General features: G+C 42.8%; 1 protein-coding gene across 2 annotated transcripts in view; it reads left to right on the top strand.

Moving 5' to 3' along the window:
• Positions 1-22,293, top strand: part of LOC119649908 — a 140,003-nt gene that overhangs the window by 115,529 nt on the left and 2,181 nt on the right. Inside the window, exon 2 of one of the 2 annotated variants that reach the window (XM_038052306.1) lies at positions 8,504-8,542. The exons of the other annotated variant lie outside the window; for it this stretch is intronic. The gene's annotated coding sequence lies outside the window, so the exon portion shown is untranslated. The remainder of the gene's footprint in view (positions 1-8,503; positions 8,543-22,293) is intronic. 2 annotated transcript variants of the gene reach the window in all.

Here is a 22,293-nt window from a genome sequence, read left to right as displayed (position 1 = left end):
TGCAAGAAGCGCTCTTGAAGGACGCCATGTTTTATTTGCACGCGTCAGGACGCTAAAGGCTTTTAATGTCATTTCATGGTGGCATTCCTTATCAATATCCGACCGTGACAACATACCACCGTCATGTCGTCTTTCTTGTGTCGTCGATTATTCCCATTGCATCACATAAATTCGTACTGCGTACCGTGTAATAATGTCTCGAGTGCATTAAAAATTTATCTGGGAGTAATGAACAATTAACAGCAGCAGCATAGTTTTAACGAGACGTCGTTAGGGGTGTACAGTGAAACTGGATAGGAATAGTATAGCGAACACTGCACATGCCGGTACTTTGATAGCAAGCATGTGAACTCCCTGGAGTGAGAAGATACTTGAAAGGAAGAGGTAATAATCCAGGGATCAGAATGCACTTTTACCGATTTCATTTACCTTTCACTTCTAAACTACCGCCCAAAAAATGGCAAATAATTCAATAATTCACACAATAATTCACATACCAGTGGTTAGCCTTCCATAAATCTACTTTTTGTTGGCCTAATAATCAAATAGCATTCATTTAATTAGAGAATGCTTTCCCTTCTTTAACGATAACGACCAAAATCCCATATTTCACCACCCCATCAAAAGGGAATCTCTACGACCACTCATTGTATTACCACATCACATGTCTACCAGAAAGCTCACCGAGGACCATTAGGTACTTCGCAAAAGGCAAACTTAACATGGTTGGAATCAATAGTGCTCTTGCAACTACGCCACAACTACCACTGCAGGATTCATGGCTCTGTGCCCAGGCATAGAGTGTTTGTCGGATAATTGTTGAATTATGTTGGGAATTAAATGATTTAATACGCGTTCGATTTTATAGACTAATGGGTGCAATTACATACTGGAACTCATGCGCTCCATTTACCTTGGAGCTGTTTTCAAGGAGTCCCATTGTGGTTTGTTGGCATCGTCTGAGCATATTTGATGATGAAATATTGAAAATTATGACCAGAGTGACTCTCCCTTTGTTTGCCAGGATTATGTGTATAGTGGAAATATCTTTGGTTTGAATAATTAAATGGATCTAAATTGCAGAATTGTCCTTAGATTTACTTAGATAGTAACCACAAATGCAAACTAATTAATGGAAACTCTCTTAGACTCTCTCCCCATGAATCACTACTTTGTTTGAGGGGCAAAATTCAACTCAAAGGATTCGGACATTAGAAAAATCGAATGGCAACAAAAAGATTATGGTGTACAATGCAAGTTCTGAGAAGCTCCTTATTAAGGCTCCGTGTAAAACAAAACCTTATTAAAATCGATTCATTGTCTGTCTGTTTGTCACACGCGCTTTCCTCCAAAAGGGCTAAACCGATCCGAACGAAATTTGCTGAATAGATGGGAACTATTAAATCCCATACATGCAGTGAGTGACATTAATTTATGTGGAGTATAAAGGGGGCTCCCCATTCATGCAAAGAGGGAGCTACAAATCTTTTTCATTAGATATTCGAATGTAAGATATCGAATCAAAAGTCTCGATTAGTGAACTGGTATTAGTTTTGAAGTAGATTATAGAGTGCACAAGTAAGAAGTCAAAATGTAAACTTATTAATAGTTTATTAACAATTTTTAAAAATTGACTGAAGAACCCCCTTAGGTGTACTAAATTTTGCACCGGCATAGAGCACATAGAGCAATTTACTGCATCCTAAACCAGGCAAATGGGACGTAATAGTTAACGAGAATAATTGACATTCTAGAAAAACATTAAAATTCCATTTATGAAGAATTTACTTCTCCCCAGCCTTTTTTAAGGTTTTGTGTAAAACTATCTTTGGGATAACAGGGAATAGAAAGGAAAAAAAGGATGGAAAAGAGCCAAGAACGTATACTTTTTCTGTATGAGTTCAAACTCGGTCATAAAACGACGGAGGCGATCAACAACATTAACAGCGCATTTAGAGTTGGTATGGTAACCGAACGAACCACATGGCGGTGGTTCGAAAAATTCCGGTCAGGCGACGTAAACCTTCAAAGTGAGCCACGTGGACATCAGGACCATTGATTGACAACGACGAGTTGCGTTTGCTAGTCGAATCCGAGACACGTCAGTCTGTGAGAGCCATTGCAGAGAAACTGGGCTTACACTATTCGACAGTTTCTCGGCACTTGCAACAACTTGGAAAGGTGGAAAAGCTCGACAAATGGGTTCCGCATTCCCTTAAGGAGCAAAACATGGCGCTTCGAATTAAAATTTGCAGTTCTCTACTCACCCGCAACAGAACCGATCCCTTTTTGCACAGAATAGTGACATGTAATAAAAGGTGAATATTATAAGACAATCGTCGCCAATCAGCACAATGGCTATATGCTGATTAGCCACCAAAGCATATGCCGAAATCGAGCCTCCATCCAAAGAAGGTATTGTTGACTGTTTGGTAGTCTACAGCTGAAGTTATCCACTATTCTTTTTTGGCACCTGGAGAAACGATAAATGCACAGAAATACTGTGCCCAACTCGAGGAAATGCACCAAAAATTGAGTATTCAACGGCCGAGATTGGTCAACAGAGATGGTGTGATACTCCTTCACGGCAATGCACGACCTCATGTTTCCAAAACAACGGTTCAAAAGTTGAACGAATTGCAATATGAGACTGTGCCTCATCCCCCATATTCACCGGACCTTTCGCCAACCGACTACCACTTTGGCGAAAAAACAATTTAGGAACGAAGAGGCCATCAAAATTGCCTTCGATGAATTTATCAACACCCGACAGTTGGACTTCTACAAAACTGGCATAAATCCTCTTGAATCTCGCTGAATCGACTGGCACCTATTTTGATTAAATAAATAAATTTTTGTATGCTTTACAGTCGTTTCAAATTTTAGTACAAAAACGGCCATTTCATTTGCAACAACCTAATAAAATCGGTTTAGTGTCTGTCTGCCTGTCTATCTGTCTTTCTTTTTTGCCGGTGGAAGATGGAATGCTTCAAAAGCTACCGCAGGTTCCTGCCACACGGTTATGTGGGACTCTTACCCACTAAAACCACCTCCTTCTCCTACCACTCTCCCTGCGGCACTCCCATTTGGTATTACGTCGCGGGGCTGGATCAGAATTTATTCTGCGCTCGTATAATATTCGTGTTTCTCTCTGGTTCATTCTTTCAGGTGCCTTCTTGCTGCCTAAGCTTCTTACCGATGGCTGCAATTACCTTTTCGCCTTCAGTCCATATCCACTTTGCTTTCACCATGTGTTCCATTATATTTTTGAGTGTAAAATGCTTCCCGGTTGTAGCTTCCAATGAATCTTGAGCAAAGAAAAAAACATGTTCTGCGTCCTTTGTAATAATTGGGGACTTTGGGCAATATGGCGAATCATCACGCCCAAATCGATACAGATATGCTCGATAGCCTCCGTGTCCGGTCAAGACTTGAGTTAGGCCGAAACCTATCTCGCCGTGAGGTCGCTCGATCCATTTCCGGACATGCCATATAATTTTGTGAGTCCAGTGGCCTTTTTCTCGCTCGTCCCACTTCTCCTGCCATTCCGCGACAGTTTCAGTTCGTGCGAGCTGTCGCCGACGGGCAAGAGATTCTCCGGTGAGATACGCTCGATCGTAAAGTCGTTGTCTTTCTTTTGCCAGAGTCTCAATCGAGACCATTCCTGTTATTGCGCAAGCTGCTTCATTGGATATTGTTCTGTACGCGCAATATGTTCGGAGTACACTTATGCGATACGCAGTTCCAATCTTTCTCTTATTTGTTATGTTTTTCAGTGCATCTGCCCATAGTAGGGCTGCATACAGTAGGATCGAACTGACCACTTTCGAAATAAGTAGTCGACGACTCGGCCTTGGGCCACCTATATTTGGTACCATTCTCGCAACCAGCCCTTCAATGTTATATGCCTTGGTTGCTGTACCCTCCACATGCAATCTGAAGATTAACATCTAGTCAATCATAACGCCTAAGTACTTAAGCGCAGGCTTGGAGTAAATTGTTTGTGTTCCAACTTTGATCATCATGGAAGTGCACTTTCTCCGCTTGATAATAAGTACTACTTCCGTCTTATGCTCTGCGAGCTGTAGACCAGCATTTTCTAACCAGGATTTAATCTCATAGACTGCTTCATTTCCATAAAGCTCGACTCGATATAATTTCATTCTTTCATCTGATTCGCAGCACAGAACCCTATCGATTAGGAAGTCGACAACGATACGCACCAAGTACTTCGCCACGCCTAAGTTGATGAGGGACTCAGTATATTGTCCCATCTAGCGGAATTGAAGGCGTTCTTCACATCGAGTGTGATCACTGCACAACATTTGCCCTCGTCCAGTGCGGTCTTAGCTGAGTTAGCTACTAGGACAACTGCATCCGTTGTAGACCTCCCCTTTTGGAAACCTAACTAATTCTCGGAGAGACCGCCATCCTTTTCGGCAATTGGAAGTAATCTGTTATATATTACTCGTTCGAATAGTTTGCCAGTATTATTAGGAAGGCATATCGGCCTGTAGGTCGAAACTTCAACCAAAGGTTTGTTTGGCCTGGGGATTAGTATTAATTTCTGCTTCTTCCATTGTGTAGGAAATGCTCCTTGCTTAAGGTATGTGGTAAACGCCTCGGAAAACATATTTGGAGCTATTTTCACTGGTGCCTTAAGAGTCATAATATGCCATCCAAGCCAGGTACTTTATTTCCAACAATTTTTTCGCAGCTTCGAGGACCTCCTTTTCACTCACCATGGGAACTTCGGCGGTTTCTATTTCGACAGTGGGAAAGTTAGCGGTACCCGCGTTCTGTGGGAAAAGATCCGTTACTATTCCATTAAGCAGAGTTGGGCAAGAAATTGGTGGAGAGCGCTTGCTTTTGACTTACAATATTATTGTTTTATAGGCGCCACTGTAGGCCACCTTACACAGTCACTTAAAATGTTCGCTTTTACTTTTTATTATGGCCACATGTAATTTCTTCCGAGCGTTTTTGTATTCTTCATGTAACTGCTCGTGGTGCTCAGAAGTGCGATGAGGAAGACAGGGCGACAACCCTGTCGGCCAAACTAAAACCAAGTGGCCAAGGAGAACCTCCATAGTGGTGGCACCGGGAGACGCTGTACTCACTTTGACTTGCCGGCCCTGATGCAGTAGGTGAATGCTCCAAAGGCCTAATCAGGGCGATCAGACCCGAGTCTGCACGGGGACTCATCTGAAGTGGTAATTGGCCACGAAACCTTAATAGGGGTATACTGGTACCATGGAAACCGAGATAGCTCTTGGGCTCTCATACTTCGGGTGAACTTCCATTGTATGTGAGTACAGCTCGGTTATTTGCAATTGGCCCCCTAGTGGAAGCTTCATGGGGGCTGTTGGTTATGCTCAAGCGAGAAGAGACCTTCGGGCCTCGGCGTGGTGTTGCAATTCAACACGGGTGCCATACTCCTTAGTTCGGTAGAGATTTAGGTAGGTTTTGCATCCACCAGTATGAATGCTAAGCCATGCACTTGGTATGGACTGGTACCGTTGTTGCTTGTCTCAGTGGGGCTCTGATTGTGGTCACAAAATCAATCCGTGTCTTAAGAAGACCATGGGATTAAGTGATCCAGACAGGTGCTCATGTAAAACCCTCAAGGACTTAACTGTAACTGCTCGTATCCAGATCGGTTTATATTTCGCTGGCTACGCCCTCTGGCCTATAGGCAGGCCTTGCGGCATTCTCCGATTTCAGAGCTCTTCCATAAGTTCGGAACTCACTCCTGGGATACAACACACCTTGGCTTGGAAGCATCACATGCTCGCCGGAACTTTTCACCGATTTGTAAAGCTTTATCTTCTGCGCTTCCTTCACTGGAAATCCTTAGCTAAAACATTGCTAACAAAAATGACATCTATCACGGACCCCATTTCTCTCTTTTGGAAAATGTTCACGCATTCAGTGTTAGCAACTGCAATATTCAGACGAGAAAGAAACGAACTTCAAGTAATATGCGTTCTTTTGCGTTCGTTTCTCGGCTGCCTCATTCTTCAGTCCATGGTTCTAAATCGCAGCCACTATCTTAGGGCTATGGTTGTTTGCATCCATTGCTAGCCTCTCCACCAAAGAATGAAATTCCTGTAACGTAACGCTTGGAGCCGCATAACAGCTGTAAATAGATATTCCGCCTATTTTTCCTCTAGTGAAGCCAATCGAGCCACTCACTCCAGAATCTTCGTGGTGCCTTCTATGGCTCGATTTCCGCATGTCCATATTGCTGTTTTTCCGCTCTTATCCGCGACCCAAACCCCACTGTCTAGATTTTTGTGCCGCTCACAGATAATAGAAACGTCGATTTTGTTTTCCAATACCACCTAGGAGTGCAGGTCCTAAACCGCTTGGCAATGGTTCAGGTTTAGCTGTAGGAACCTCATTCGCGCATTGTGTTGGTCGGCTTCCTATACACCGGACATGTGCTGCTGCCTGTGATATGGGCGCTGTTAATGTCGTTTATTTGCCTGCAGAATAGGCAATTGGGTTTTTGTTCGCAGACTTTTGCGTTGTCTATCTGTCTCTCTGTTTCTCTGCCCGCCCGCCTGTCTGTCTCTCTGACTGTCCGTCACACGCATTTTTCTCGGAGACGGTTATAGCGATTGACACCAAATTTGGTGAAAATGTGGGAAGTGTGAACACTCATGCATACAGCGAGTTATATCCATTTATGTTCAATTTAAGGGGGAGTCCCATACAGGCAAAAGTGAGCTGTAAATTTTTTTTCATCAAATATAGTCAAGTGGGGTATCAAATGAAAGATCTTGGTTAGTACATTCGGAAGCCGGTCTTAGTTTTGACATATGTTGAAAGGGTGGGGAGTGCAGGGGATCGAAAGTGATCATTTCTTTCACGGACTCATTCTGGCAAACTACCCAACCACAGGATTTTTCTTTGCAACTATTTACGCATATGCGTAATAATTTGAAAACCATTCAAGCATCTGAATCCTTCTCAAATATTTCAAATTATTCTGAGAATTACGAGTGCATGATATATCTAATAATATTCCATAATTGGCGCTACTTGCTTTGTTGTGATTTACAAGGAATACCTTAGGTTTTGACTTGCAATATAATATGTAGGTACGGCATAGGTTTAGTGTGAAAAAACGGTTAATACCTCGAATTACATTCTATCTTTAGATACGAATACATGCGTATGCCGTTTATATCAACAATTGTGCAAAGCATGGGAGATTAAACACTGAATCAGGCCAATCAATGTGCAATGTAAATATGGATTCATCTTGAAACGCAGCATGAGCATAAGGTATGGCCTCCGTAATTTACAACTTGTAACAAGCAATAATCCAAAGCAAAAAACAGAAAATCAAAAGACGAATCACAAATTGTATCGGCAAGTGAAGTGGAAACTGGATAAATTATATGCTGCACTACCGAGCGAAATAACAAATACTTGAACAGCATTTAGTTCTCAACAATTCTATCACTATAAATAAGAGGATACCGCGCCATGCCTATAAGCGCTTTGCTCGATTTTCCACGGCACTCAAGATTTATCTAGAGACCTACAGACCTCTTAGACTTCTATAGAAACTCACTGGATTAGCCATTCAAGAAATTTTCCTCCTTGAGGTTCTTTCCGAGCCGACCTTATTAACGTAGTGCCGGTCGTTCTAAGATTACAAGGGATCATCTGCAGGCATTATATTTTATTTAGGCGAATCCAAATTTAATACCCCAGCAGTGCAAATCGCTAACTTACGTTCCAGTTTTCTAATGAAGTCCATGATTATAGCATGAAAAATGAACTACTTTATTTCAAAATGGAAAAACAGCAAATTTCACAGCACACATGAATCCACGTACGTTCCAGTCAATTGAAATGCAACCATTCAAGTGTTAAGAGTCTTTGTTCCCAATTCTTTCTGTTGGTCCTTCACATCGCCAGTCGTGGTCATCATCGTCTTGGCGTTTGTAATCTAGAAATCTTGCAAGCTTAGAACGAGTCAAGTCATTGTGGCCCATTATTATCAGCAAATGATGTGGTTAATCAGCTCGTCTACAATAATTTACATCAAGGTTCAATCGGCAAAGGCAACAAGTTGAATAATGGCGCACTTTAGAGCATGGAATCGTTTCTGATTTATTCTTATGATTAATCTTTCATTTTGATGGTGATTTTCTTGTTTCTGTTAATTTTGCTCTCCGCATGCAATAGTGCGTACTCACTAGGCATTCTTCAGGTACCTGTTGAGTTTCATTACGCAATCAGATTCTTTGTTTGAATATAGCGTGAGGTACCAGGGCTTTCAACCATATGCGATGGATACCTTAAGAAACGCCGGTTCACTTATTAAGTTCATTTAATTTCTGAATCTAGATAAACACAAATCAGAAATAGAAAGTCGAAAATTCACATCTTAAAATAAGAACGATAGAATAGAAATATTACATTTGAAATTTACCGTCTATTCAGGCTTATTTCACTATCTAACCAGTTTTCCTTTATATTTCAGATGCAATGCACCATTCTTCACTTGTCCTGAAATTCTAAAGTAAGTAATTAATAAACCTCATTTTTACTTTCTGCTTTTTTCGAAATTGTATTTCAATCGTTACATCGTATTTAACTTATGTATCAGATACTACGCAACGTAAGTAATACTAGACTTCGATAGAAGTAAACTCGCAAGAGGACGATCTCATCTATTTTCAACACGATTTCATAAGACCTTCATGAACATCAAACCTGACAGGACTTATAGGATAACAAAGTTCAGTGACGTCAGCGCTCCTCTGCATCTCCTCGACAATTTTGTCTGAAGAAGGATCCCCTGTGTTTAAATAGAGCTGTTGACGAATCCCATCCTACCTTCCACAAGAAAATAAATTGTGCTGGGATCGTCCATAACTCCATTGCAAAACACACAATCCGGAAATCGTGCCTTTCCAATCTTTCTTAACAGGGTAAGAAAATAGTCAGTCTGACCATGCCTCCGATTCAGCCACGCACTTAAGTTGCAATTCAGCCGCGCAGTCCAACTGCCTCTAATTTCATTTTGCCAAAACTCATCTAGGGTGCGTTGCCGTTCACAAGCGCAAGGGAGAAGAGCCAATGGAGGTAATTCCGTTGGCTCTTCTCCCTCGCACTTGTAAATGTCTTGACGCTCCTTAGCAAGAAGGGCAACGGGGATCACTCCCTCGATCACCATCACGGCCAGCTCAGAGACAGCGCGGTACGTAGATGCCACCTGAAAAGCTCCCGTTTCAGTACTTGCGCGGGCGCTTACGATATACCTCCTTGCCAAGAGCGTCAGCCACACCTTTGTGCCGAAGAGCAGGACTCATCAGGAGACGTCGCCTTCTAGACGTAGGATCCCTAATATTTGCCATTAGCCGACTTAAGGCCAAAACGCCAGCTGTAGCCTTGTCGCTGCTACTTTGATTTGCTCAAAAAAGCTCATCTTTGAGTCAAGAGTCAGTCCCTGGTACTTTACCGTTGGTTTTGACTCGTCGAACGATAGTGTCGGAATTCACTTTTTAATCAGGATGGCTATTTCGGTTTTTTCCAGTGCAAGGTTGAAACCATGAGCAATCATCCATCCGCTTACCCGTTGCATCAATATGCCGAGTCTACTTTGCGCCTGTTGGACTGTCGAACAGCAACAAGCGCCGCGTGTATGGACTCAATCACAGATGAACAAAACAGCGTGCACCTAATGCTTGAATTTATAGCAACCCGAACGCAATACGAATAACATCATCGGTGTATACCACTAAAATAATATATCCTGAAATCATAAGGCTCTTAATGTTCGGAACCACGATATAGTCCCAACATATCCTAGAACTGACTGCTGTTAACCACAAGTGGTAAGCTATTCCTCACAATCTAAAAAGGGCCGAAAACAGTCTACGTATTTTCACCAAACTTAAATGCGGTTCTACAGAAGTTCCAACTGCCAGTTTGAAAACGTGACAGAGGTTTATGTTCCTCCCTCACCTTATTAAACCAAAAACCTCATGTTTCAACTCGTTCTTTCTGAAAAAAAGCATACTGATGGACACGTGCCCTTTAAACTAATGGAACCGCTACTGCATATGTTCACTACATTTTGATAAAATGAAAGCCCTGGAGAAACTAGCTTCAGACGGAAATGATTTATGGACTTTTTAGGTGGGAGTCCAGCTTTGCAGCACCTTGGCACCAAGGCTGCAAACAAAGCAAACACCCGTAAGAAGTTTGCCAGTCTTGAACACCAACTGCACGAGATAATATATGGAACCGGACGACATGTGCTGGAGCTTACCCTAATGGTAGTAGCCCGAAAAGGTCAAAACCGGGGTTCTGGGCTCTTCTCCCTGAAAGGGCACACAGATTTTATCACGTGCCTTCACCCAATAGTAAAAAAAATTATACCCACCCAGGATAAACTACTTCAATAAAGACATGAAGTTTCAAAGCGGGTCGACACCACCGAAAATTTCAATCCCAAGGGAGCTAAACTGCCAAACGGCCTAATAAGGGAAGAGACACGTTATTGTTGTTACTCGGTTTTGTTTTCCCCTTGGACCCGGCAGGCTAACAGTAAAAAGGACCTGATACTACCCACGAAGTACACTAATAGGCCTGATGGCAGGCACTTAGTCTATGTTGCCAAAAACACACTTTCGTTTAGGCCCAAAAGGCCAAATTTATTAAATTAGCCGATACACTTACAAACACAGGAGTGTCAGAGCTTACCGGAACAGACTGGAAATATGTTGCAAGCTTGTCAATATTAGCCGTTAATCTTTTGGGATTATGAGCGTTTAGCCGCTAATGAGTTGCAATCGTTAAATAGATAATGTTAATTTAAGTGATGCTGCATGTTAAGATTTATTTTAGGTTATAGTGTATAGTTGATGAGATCCGGAACACAGGATGTATTCTAATATTAGTCAATAATGCTTTAGGATTGTGAGAGTTTAGTCGTTGTTGCGTTTATGAAAATAAATTGATGATATTAAATCTCCATCCGGAAAGGCCCAGAACAGACCAGAAGGCCGGTGAATCTTGACGCACGACCGTGGGAAGGAAGTTCACCATGACTCTACTCACGACAACAAACCATTGGAGCGCAGAGGGCACTCTCTCTCATATATCAATGCCAAGAATCAAAGATGGTAGCAGAAGCGATTTGTTGAAGGTTTTACTTGTTATACTATCTACCGGAACCTAGTATACTCCTTAGACCAAAAGATTATGTGGTGGTCATTGGTTTCCCTAACTTTAAAAGTGTTACAGTGTCCAAAGCTAAGTTTCCAAACCTCTTGAAAAAGACATCATTGTATGTGTGATTGGTTTGAAGACAGTTCGTGGCCTCCGGTTTAATTATAGTTAAAGTCGCATAATGTCCTTTCACCCGTGGCACTGCAACAAATCATCCGCTCGTGGGATACGAACCCAGAGGCTTGTGGGCCTCCACATAGGCAAGTTCATTTAATGGGTGTCCCAAATGAGCCGGACGCTAGAGAATTTTCAGTGAATTATAACAGGGGTTAGAAACCAGGACATGTCTTTTACCCACTAGATAGTGAGACCGCGAAGTTTGTTTGAGTAATTTATAAGTCTGGAGAGAGTCTGTAATGATGGCAACCTTCTCCTCGCCCATCCTGAAAGTTGCCTTAATGGCCTGAAGGATAGCAAAAGGTTCAGCCGCAAAAGCCGAACTAACGTTTTAGGAAAAGCATAAGATCAGGATCTCGTCGGGACCAACCACCACACAGCCCGAACCATCACGCCTGAAGGCAGCATCCAACATCAGGACCAGAAAACCTTTAGATTTAAGACATTGGCTTGCGGTAAGCAGCCACCACTTGGGTTCCGCCACAGGTTCCTCCCAAACCGTAAGACAAGATGACGTGAACCTTATTTGAATTTTATTGCGAATTACAGTGTCAAACAAGCTCCGGAACGACCTAAAGATCGAGGATAAACAATTGTTAGCATCCGGATTTCGTGCCACAAAATTACACGTTTTGATATTCCTTTCCTCTAGTTTAAGAAGCTCTTTGACCGCGAAGAGGGACGTCCTGAAACGGGACGGCGACTCCTTAGCCAAAGCAAATATCTGTTGCGAGGGGGTGGTTCTGGTCAGCCCTAGGCATCCTCTCAAAATACAAGTAGATATAGAGCTTGTTTTCAAAGTACTTTACTACCGATCTATAGAGATTGAGGGCCTTCTGGAGTGTGAAGTCCCAAGAAAAACCAGTTGCAAAATTAATTAGCCTGGCGGCCTTTAAGGTTTTCGGGAGAATAGAGTTCAAATGATCTCTGACCGAAAAGTCCTCTTTATTTCCCTGTCTAAGAAATTGGTGGACTTGCATGAGCAAGGATGTGATAACTAACTTTAATGAGCAGGGGTGTGACCCTGCTTCTCTTAGAGGATATAGGTTGGGATTTGATTGTGTGAATTGGTAGGCTCAATCAACGGAATTCATCAACAAAGAGATTGACTTATCTCTGCAGGCATTTAGAATCGTCGAAATCCAATCGTCTCCGGGTGCAAAATTAGGAAATTGGCCGCATATTGGAAGATTTCAATATTATCAGAACATTTCAGTGCTATATTTAGCAGGGCACAAGACTTTAAAGGCGGTATCGAATGCCTTTTCCAGGTTCGACCTTTGACTCCAGTTCGTCTCTCATGCCAATATTGCCAATTTGCGCACCGGAGTTTGTTCTTGACTACTTGACCAAACTTCCTGTAGTCGATCCTCCTGGGGTCTATGAAGGGTTTCGAAACCTCTGCCATGAGATCTAGACCGAAAAGTATCCAATTAGGATCTCTGGTCAGACCCTTTCCAATTCTCCACCTTAGGAATCCCATTGTCCCCAGCTCGGAAGGTTTTTGTACTACTCCTGTTACACACCGATAGATCCTCTGGTTGATATCCGAGCTGTCCCAAAGCGTATGCCTTGCAAAGGCACCGCAGCCTATCAACACGTTGGCCTTTTTTGTTTCTATGGTGCTCGTCAAATGTTATAGTTCTTCTGACGGAGCTGATCGATCGTAAGCCATGTAAGCCAAGTAAATATACATGATCTTTGCCCCCGCCTGCTCCAGTTTGACCACGACTAGGACGCTGGCACTCAGATCCGGACACAGAAAAGCGTGCAGACTCTTCCTCTAGAGAATACATGCTCTAGATCTACCCTGATCAGCGCCTCCTGTGCTGTGGAATAAATTATAATATTTGGTTTGGAGCCCTTTGATGGTTCGGTCGCCTCTGACTTATTAGTGCAATGTCGATGTCTTCTCCTAGGAGGAAGACATACAGATTAGCCGAAACGCACTTCAATTGCTGCAGATTTATTTGTGTTACTCTCAGCATAATCTGCTTGTGTGGGTTGGTGAGTTTCCGTCGGAACGTCGATCCTCATCCCCTCCAACAGCTCGTCGGCGGTATCGATTGGATCCAGGTCATCGTCCGGTTTTGCAGAGAGGAGCACTTTCGCCTTTGCATTCCTGACTCTGAACCGCACTCTCCGTTTGGAGCAGAAAAGATTAGGTGTTTGTCTGTGGTTCTTTCTCCTTGATAACTACCCAAGCGACCTCTCTCTCTCTCTCTCTGGGAATCTCGTCATAGAGGATGATGTTGAGCTTTACACCCTACCAGGCCTCGATCTTAGCGACGCACGAACCGAGAAAGTCCCTGAAGAATTGGTCCTCGCAAACTATACCGTGGAACCCACGGACTATCTGAATGGAATTAAAGCAAGAGATCGATCCCGCGTATTCGCCTTTGTCGCCCAGAAGGTACGATCTCCACACCTCCGGCGCTAGTTTGCCGCTAGCGGAAGCGCTATTCGCCAGCCCCACACGTGAGTGGCTCCTGGCCACGTAGTAGTTCATGACTCGTCGGCTGACCATTGCTGCTTACTTTTCTCCACAAGTTGCTTAGCGTCCGAGCTCTTGGACACCCTGCTCTGCTTGTGTTTTTGTTCGACCTCATCTTGACATTCATTGCGTTTGAAAGCTGTGGACGCCTTATACTCGTCTGCCAGGCGTTTGCTGTTATATTCCTTAACAATCGCCTGATCTTTAGCAAGATCCTTTTCATCCCGCTCATCGATAGTACCGGTCTTCTTATTCTTAGCAATCTTGCTGAGAATATGCACGGTTTTCTGGTACCGGTTTTTGAGCAGGACACCAGCAGACCTTCGCTTCTTAGTCGGTTTCCGGTGACCGACGTTCTTATCGGTCTTTAGTTTTGAGGGATTCCTCGACATCGGAGGTTCCGGGTTAGGAGTACTCGCAATACCCAGCTTGCGGCAATGGATTTCAGGCTAGAAACCACTAGTCTATCTGCCGCCTCACTCTGGAAAATCCCTACGATTAGTTTCAGCACAGCGGTGCTGCGGCTGGCACCGATTGCACTGTTTCCCCTAACACATGACCAAGAGGCAAGCAGATCATCGTCAGTTAGATGAACTTATTCGCAGATCGGCCTTACACACTCTTGACACGTCCGAAGACGGTTTCTAGCGGCCACCGCACGAAGGTTATGTGAAGTCTTTCCGAATTATGCAACTTTAACCTGAAGCATAACCAAACCGCTGCCTACTAAGAATACAATTGCACACAATTTTGACGATCCATATGTATGACCATCACCACATCGGAAGTAACCAGTAAAGTCGACTTACTGGACTAGGGTTATGCATTATTCAAACAGCGTTTAGAAACTAATAATTAAAGTCGAGCGAAAGAAATAACTACTTAATTCATTATTCAAATACGTGTCCTCTTATGTGTTCTCGGGTGACAGGATCTGTTATACAATTTGGTAAAATATCATAAAAAAGCAAAACACTCCTTAAAGGGCCCCCATCCAAATACTACCCACTTCTGGCAATGCTTAACTGAACCAATTAAACAACAAAAGAGGGACGAATATGGCTATGGTTTCGTAAGGATTTGGGACCCCTCAACACTAAAACAAATTGTCTAGCTGCGGCCAAGCTTTGGTCCGAACTATAGAGGGATTTACGCTGAATATAATTTGTACCCTGGTTGTGTTTTATGAATTATAAAAAGGAGCATGCAACACCTGCGAGCCGCTTCGGTCACGCTGCTCCCAGGGCAGAGGTGAGGCAGCGTCTGATGAGTTTCGTCTGCCATAGTACGAAACCTAGCCGACTTCTAATCCTGACCTCCAGAAAAATTATGGAATGCATAAAGCAATCTTCGTTTCCGTATTGAAAAACTGAGCCTCCCAGTTCAAAAACCGTCTTTTCCATTACCTAGCGGGGATTTTACCCTATACATTAGTCATAGGAATTCCGAAAACCTTTTCCTTCTCATAAATCTATTTTAGACATAGATTCCATTTCAATCAATTAATTTCCGAGAAAAGTCCCATTGACCTACATTCTCCAAGTAGCGTCCTATTATTATGATATATACAAAGCGAGAAAGTCTTATAAATACAATAAAGGCAAAAAGTTCAACTTATAAAAAGATGAAGGTGAAATACCATGCTTGCTTACTGACAGAGCATACACAATAATTCGAATTTAATTTGTACACGTTGGTCTCCGGACGTCTAGCAAATCATAATGCAATTATGAAGAGTAAATACATCTGTAAGACGTCTGCAGATCATTCACCTCTCAATCAATCATTGTACAACGTTAACAATAAGATAAATTCCCTGTCTTTTACTTCACATACATATCTTTTATTGAAGAGATACTTCAGCCGTGGACCACGGCGGCTTTCTCCCATTTCTCGATAAATCATGGATTCCGCAACATACCTTGGATTCGCTGAATGTAACTAGTGGTACTTGTGCCGATAGCGATCTCATAATGAGTGCTAATTTTTTAAACTCAAATATGATTACCCAGATATTAACAACTGCTTATCTGAGGATTTGCAGTGAAACTGTTTATTTCTCGGTGATTAGCAGGAATGTACTTACTATGGACCATGCTCACAATGATGCTGCGATTGGATCGGATTAGTTGGTTGAAAATTAGGTTACCCTCATATTACGCGGTACAATAGGATAAACTTTCTAATGGTCTTTGGAAATCTACTTTGGTGATTGCGAAACCGATGAATACTACTTACTATGAATTTATGAGCAGCATCGAAATACAGACAAGCAGATTTTGTTAATCATGAAATCATATTCCCATGTTTGGCCATTATTCATACTCTACGAAAATTGGGCAACCATCCACGAAAGCAAAATATGCAGCAACAATAATATACAAACGCTGTGCTTCCGTTATCTTCTATGAACATTCATCCTTCGTCTTAAAAATAAGAAAACAAAACGAAAGACACTAAGTACCTCTTTACTCTGAACTATTCACGTTTCCATCACAACGAATCCGTAGCTAACGAACCATGTTTTCAAACTAATGAAGTACCTACATCATAACAACTCTGCGAAGAAACTACCCTTCATGGAAATCATAAAATTTCCAACTATTAATGGAGGAAGAAATCTTACGAATTTTCCGAATGCTTTTCACTCAACATGCCACCTACCTCACGCCCTATTTCAGATAGTTCTTTCGTCCTTGCTGGAAATAATTACGACGGAATTTTCAAATCATCGTTTTGCATAAAACGAGAATAAAATGAAGTTCGTCCTTTTAATAGCCGAGAAAAAGAAAGGACAAGTCGAAATATAAAGTCGAAAGAAAGTCGCATAGTTCGCATTTTTTCTGCTACTTGTCTGCATCCTATTTACTTCAAGATACACTAGGTATCCATCCTGATATGTTAACAGATACTTTGAAAGCGAATATCCCAAGCGAATTTGGAATTTGGCATTTAAAACTGTTTGGCCCCTCGATCTCCGGATCTACCTACATACATACATATGCTGAGAGGGAAAATTCATTCGGTCCCAATGGAAAAACAAGAAGTCAATATATTTAAAAACTATTTGGAAAGAAGTTAAAAATTTAAAAGATGTTCGGAATCTAAAACGTGAAAGACGGCACATTATTGTATCAAAAACTTTTCCAATTAAGAATGTTTTTATTGGGTTTATTGATTTTCTGGAACCTTTTGTATCTTTCCTTTTGCCGTTTTCGTCCCCTTGCATTGTCTATAGCAAATTAAATGTGCTCACATCAAGTAATTGGTATTACGTAACTTCCACGGGCTATATCAGAGGGAGGATGGGGATGTAAAACAAGGTGGGTTCTATTGATCACGAGAAGAGCCCACACTTTAGGGATTATTTTTGGTTATTACTTTTAGCATTCAAAGGTCGAAATTTTCAAATTAGCGTTAAAGTATATGGAATTTCCCCCCACAATCAAAAAGCATTTCCTAGAAATTATCGCAGAAAGGACATAATTATTGCTATTGCAAGCCATAGCTTTTGAACACTCAGGCCGTGTTGTCCTATTGTACTCGCCTCCTCCATCTAACGGAATATTCCGGATTCGTTGACGTATCGCAGGATTTCCGTTAGTGGATGTCATGCTAGCCGTCACAACTGGTGAACATCGGCACCAAAAATCTGATGCCTGATGCGTCCATAGGCGAGGCATTCACATAAGAAATACTCCGTGGATTCCGCTTTTTCAATACTAGAGAGGTACGCATCATCCTCATCATATGCCCAGCTAGTGAATTATAGTCTGTCAGAATGCCTACAATACTCCTGCAAGTCCTCGTCCTTCTCAACAGGGTAAACTTTGCGTGACGCATGTTCGATTCTGACAGGAAAAGTTTGGTTGTCTGCCAGCATTTAGGCTCTGCCACCTGTGTGAATTTTATTTCCCTCTACACCACAGTCACCAGAATAGTTCCACCGTATTGAATCTAGAGAAAGAGTTCAAACAGTCTCTGCATTCCTGAACGACTTTCGAGGTCTTCAAAGAACTACTCAACGCCATCAATACAGCCTCGCTGTCAGTGCAGATTGCGCAGTGCCTTCTTCTGCCGCAGGCTTGAGTCCTTTCGAGATTCACGGTGTCCGGGCCGCTTGGATAAATTTCCACATCCTCGCGTTAAACAAGTAGGGTCCACGTCACCAGCTTCCCTTTCTTCCGCTGCTCCCGGTAAGGATAAAGAAGAAGCTTCTGACAGGCAGGGTTCAGCCTGTAGTCACCCCTCCTTAGTGGCTGAAGTTCCCTTCTGTCCAACCTTTCTCTTCCGTTTGCGGATAGGTTTGGTTTGTAGTACCGCAGACGGATGAGCTGTAGCCGAATTTCCGGTTTCTCCCAAGATGAGAGTTCCCGTATTTTCCTTTCTGGCGAAGACACTAAATGTAAACTTTCCATTGAGTCGGAAAGCATGCTTTCTGCAGATTTATCCATAGGGAGCATGAATGTGGTAAGGCCGGGAGGGATTCAAACTCTGTGACTTCTTACCACTTGAAGAGTTTAAATTCCTTGTTTCCATTTTCATGTTTGGACACCCTTACTGTAGTATTAAACTACTACAGGCTCTCCTACCACGACAAGGTGGTGCCCGGGGGGAGGTCAAACAATCAATTTGCTAAAAAAAACTATTCATATTAAAATGTGACAAGGTTAAAAATTGACTGACTTAAAAAGATGGCAGGCAGATACTAATGATGCGTTACCGGTGAAATCAGTTCTGCCATGCGTGCTTCATTTAAATTGAAAATTCCCAGTACTTTTTGACACTAAATTATTATTATTCTGTTAAGGGAAAGTCACACCGCGTCCTTGAAGAACTATTGTGCCCCTTTTACTGGTTATAGTGTACCTGTTGATCATAGTATCTCAAGCAGGCCTGTAACCGTTAGGGACTTTAGTATGTTCCCCACTTCCAGAAGTTTCAGCTTTGCATCTGGTATTAAGTGTTCTCCCAGATGTATCGACCTACTTTGCACAAGTGCCGGACACTGTCCCAGGACGTGCATAGAGGTTTCGTCCTCCTCCTCTCAGAACCTGCAGGCAGTGTCCGTGGATATCCCTAGCTTCCCTAGGTGGTAGTTCAGTCGACAATGACCAGTGAGAATTCCCACTATGATTCGGAGGTTCTTTTTGGTGAGGTTTAAGCAATCCTTTGTGCGCATGGGTTGGTATCCCCCAATAAGCACCCTGGACTGCTCCATCCCTGGTAGGCCCGCCCAATATAGTTCCCTCAACCGTTTCTCTTCGTTTCTTACATTCATAGCCATGAAACCGTTTCCGATTCCACAGAAGGGTTCTGGCCCGTGTAAAGGCATCCCTGCTCCCTTCTTGGCTAGTTCATCAGCTGCCTCATTGCCTTCCAGCCAAGCATGGCCTGGAACCCAAAGTATCCAGACCTTGTTGGACGAGCCGAGTGTATTCAGCCTCTCAAGGCATTCCCATACCAGTTTAGAGTTCACCTGGTTGGACCTAAGTGCCTTGATCGCTGCTTGGCTATCGGTGAGAATAGCTATGTTCTGCCCCCTGTAGTTCCTTTGCAGATTAAAGGAGGCACATTTGTCTATGGCGTAAATTTCCACCTGGAATATGCTAGTGTACCTGCCCATTGGCTCAAAGTACATTTTCCTTGGACCAATGACACCGGCACCCGCTGACTCTGCTATGAGGGATCCGTCAGTGTACCAAGTAATCAGTTGCTGGTTTAAGCCGTATGTCGCAGCCACGCTCTCCCAGTTTGCCTTGTTACTTCAACGTGTTTCAAACTTCTTATCGAAGTGAAACCTCGTTGTCATGTTGTCCCTCGGTATCAGTAATTCGGGATACCGCCTAGAAAGGATATCAATCTTCCTTCGATTTAGGCAGCTCCCCGCCTCACTCATGCTACCGGCCATCCTGAATATTGATCTCCTTGCCTGCATCTGTATGTGCAGATGGAGAGGGGTTAATCCCAGAAGGACCTCCAGGGATGCCGTTGGGCATGTCCTCATTGCCCCACTGATACACACGCAAGTCAGCCTTTGGAGCTTATGTAATTCCCTGGCTTGTGTGCTGAGTTGGGTTCTTTCTGCCCAGATTACCGCTCCATAGGTAATCATTGGTCTTACTATTGCAGTATACATCCAAAGTAGTATCTTCAGGCTGCAACCCCATTTTTTTCCTGCTATGGATCTGCAAGTCATCAGAGCCTCGTGGCTTTTCGACAAGTGTTTCCGACATGTGTCTTCCAGAGTAATTTTTGGTCTAGCGTGATTCCCAAATATTTGACCTCTGCTTCTCGTTTCACCTCCATATCATGTAATGTTATGGCTTTCAGGTGATCCAGCTTACGCCTCCTAGTGAATGGTACTATGGTGGTTTTGGTTGGGTTGATCCGCAGTCCCACCTTCCTGCACCAGGCACTAGTAACCCTTAATCCAGTTTGGATTCTATCACATAGGGTATCTTCATATTTGCCCCTACAGATTAGAACAATGTCGTCCGCGTAGCCCTGGACTTGTATTCCAGTATTAGTTAACACGTCCAGGAGTTCATCCACTACCATACTCCACATCAGCGGCGATAGTACCCCACCCTGTGGACAGCCTTGAGTGGTGTTCATGATAATAGAATTTGTACCTGTTTATACCTCTATTTGTCTGCTTTCTAGCATTTTGCCCATCCAGAGTGCCAGGGTGTTTCCCACTCCTTTGCGGCTCAGGGCATCCTGTATCTCAGTGTGCGATGTGTTGTCGAATGCTCCTTCGATATCCAAAAACGCGCACAGTGCAATTTCTTTTGTTTCTATGGCGTCCCGTAGTACCTCTGTCAGCTGATACAGAGCAGTTTCAGTTGACCTTCCTGCCCGGTAAGCGTGTTGACAGTGATGTAAGGGATTACGCTTTAGAACGTTAGTTCTAATATAGTTGTCTATGACCTTCTCCACCGTTTTGAGTACGAACGATGTTAGGCAGATTGGTCTGAAAGATTTAGGGTGAAAAGGATCCTTTTTACCCGCCTTCTCCATGCCCTTGGTATGTAACCCAGTGCTATGCTCCCCCTTACCACCCTCAGAGAGACTCTAAGATAATTCCTAGGCCTCTCTGGATAAGTGCTGGGAAAATGCCATCTACAGCGAAGGGTAACGCGATTCCCAGTCGCATCTAGTAACCACAGACCAGAGGAAATGCAGCAGACAATGCAAACAGTAGCGATCAATGACACTGTGACGTCAAGTTGCCCAATATTAGAAATCATGAGTAAAAATCAAGGAAGAGGTAATAGAAAGTACTTCGGGGCACCCTCAACGGCGATTATAGAGAAGACGGCCACTATGCCAACTTCATTTGAATAGATGTCGGTATGGAGGTAGTTTTCGGTTGGGTAGGTTCTGTGAATGGATTCATGAAAGAAATGACCACTTTTCAGCCCTCGACCTTCCCGCTTGCGCATTGAAAAGTACTGAACGAAACCTTTCATTTGATACCCCACATGACTATATTCTGTGAAAACAAAGTGTACACCCCTCTTTTGCATGAATGTGACATTCTAACGATGGTAGGAATTGTGAATGTTCACGCATACAAGGTGAACGTTGACAATTGCCACCACGCGTACTCCTTGGATGAAGTTACACGGGTTTTCTTCAGTCATTTTCTAAAAGTTGGTAATTTACTATTAGTAAATTCATTTGAGCAGATATCAGAATGGGACATCTTTCGAGGCTTAAATTTCACATAACTGTTTTACATAAAACCTTAAAAAGTGCTGGGGATTAGTAGATTCCTCATCAATGCGACTTCCATATTTCATGCGAATGTCAATTATTCTCGTTAATTATGACGCCAGCATCTTATTTGCATGATTCTAGAAGCGCAAATTGTTAAGTTTGAACTACTATAACTTAATGGCCCAATTTCCATGAAATTTGGCATGTGTTTGCAAGATATTATCCTCTATGCTGCTGCAAAATTGATATTTCTGAGGTAAACTTAAAGGGGTTTTTCAATCAATTTCTAAAATTTGGTAATATACTATTGGTACTTTATTTGAGCAGATATCGAAATGGCACATATTTTAAGGCCTAGATTTCATCTAAGCGCACCACCCCGATTTATTTCGGATTTTTGGGATGGGTAGTTTCCGAAAATGAGTCCTGCCTCACTTTAAGTGTATACCTTTTGACTCCTTACTCGCGCATTTTACAATTCGTGTCAAAACTAATATCGTTTTCGGAAAGTGTTCAGTGCAACCTTTCATTTGATACCCCACACGAATATATCCGGTGAAAACTCCCCTTTGCATGGATGGGGAGCCGCCGTTTAAACTCCACCTAAATTTATGTCACACGCTTTATGCGTGGAATTTCATAGTTCCCATCTGTCCACCAAATTTCGTTCGGATCGGTTTGGCCGCTTTGGAGAAAAG

This window comes from Hermetia illucens, chromosome 2 (assembly GCF_905115235.1).
Source record: "Hermetia illucens chromosome 2, iHerIll2.2.curated.20191125, whole genome shotgun sequence".
Taxonomy (NCBI): domain Eukaryota; kingdom Metazoa; phylum Arthropoda; class Insecta; order Diptera; family Stratiomyidae; genus Hermetia; species Hermetia illucens.
This window is presented reverse-complemented; position numbering and strand designations above follow the sequence as displayed.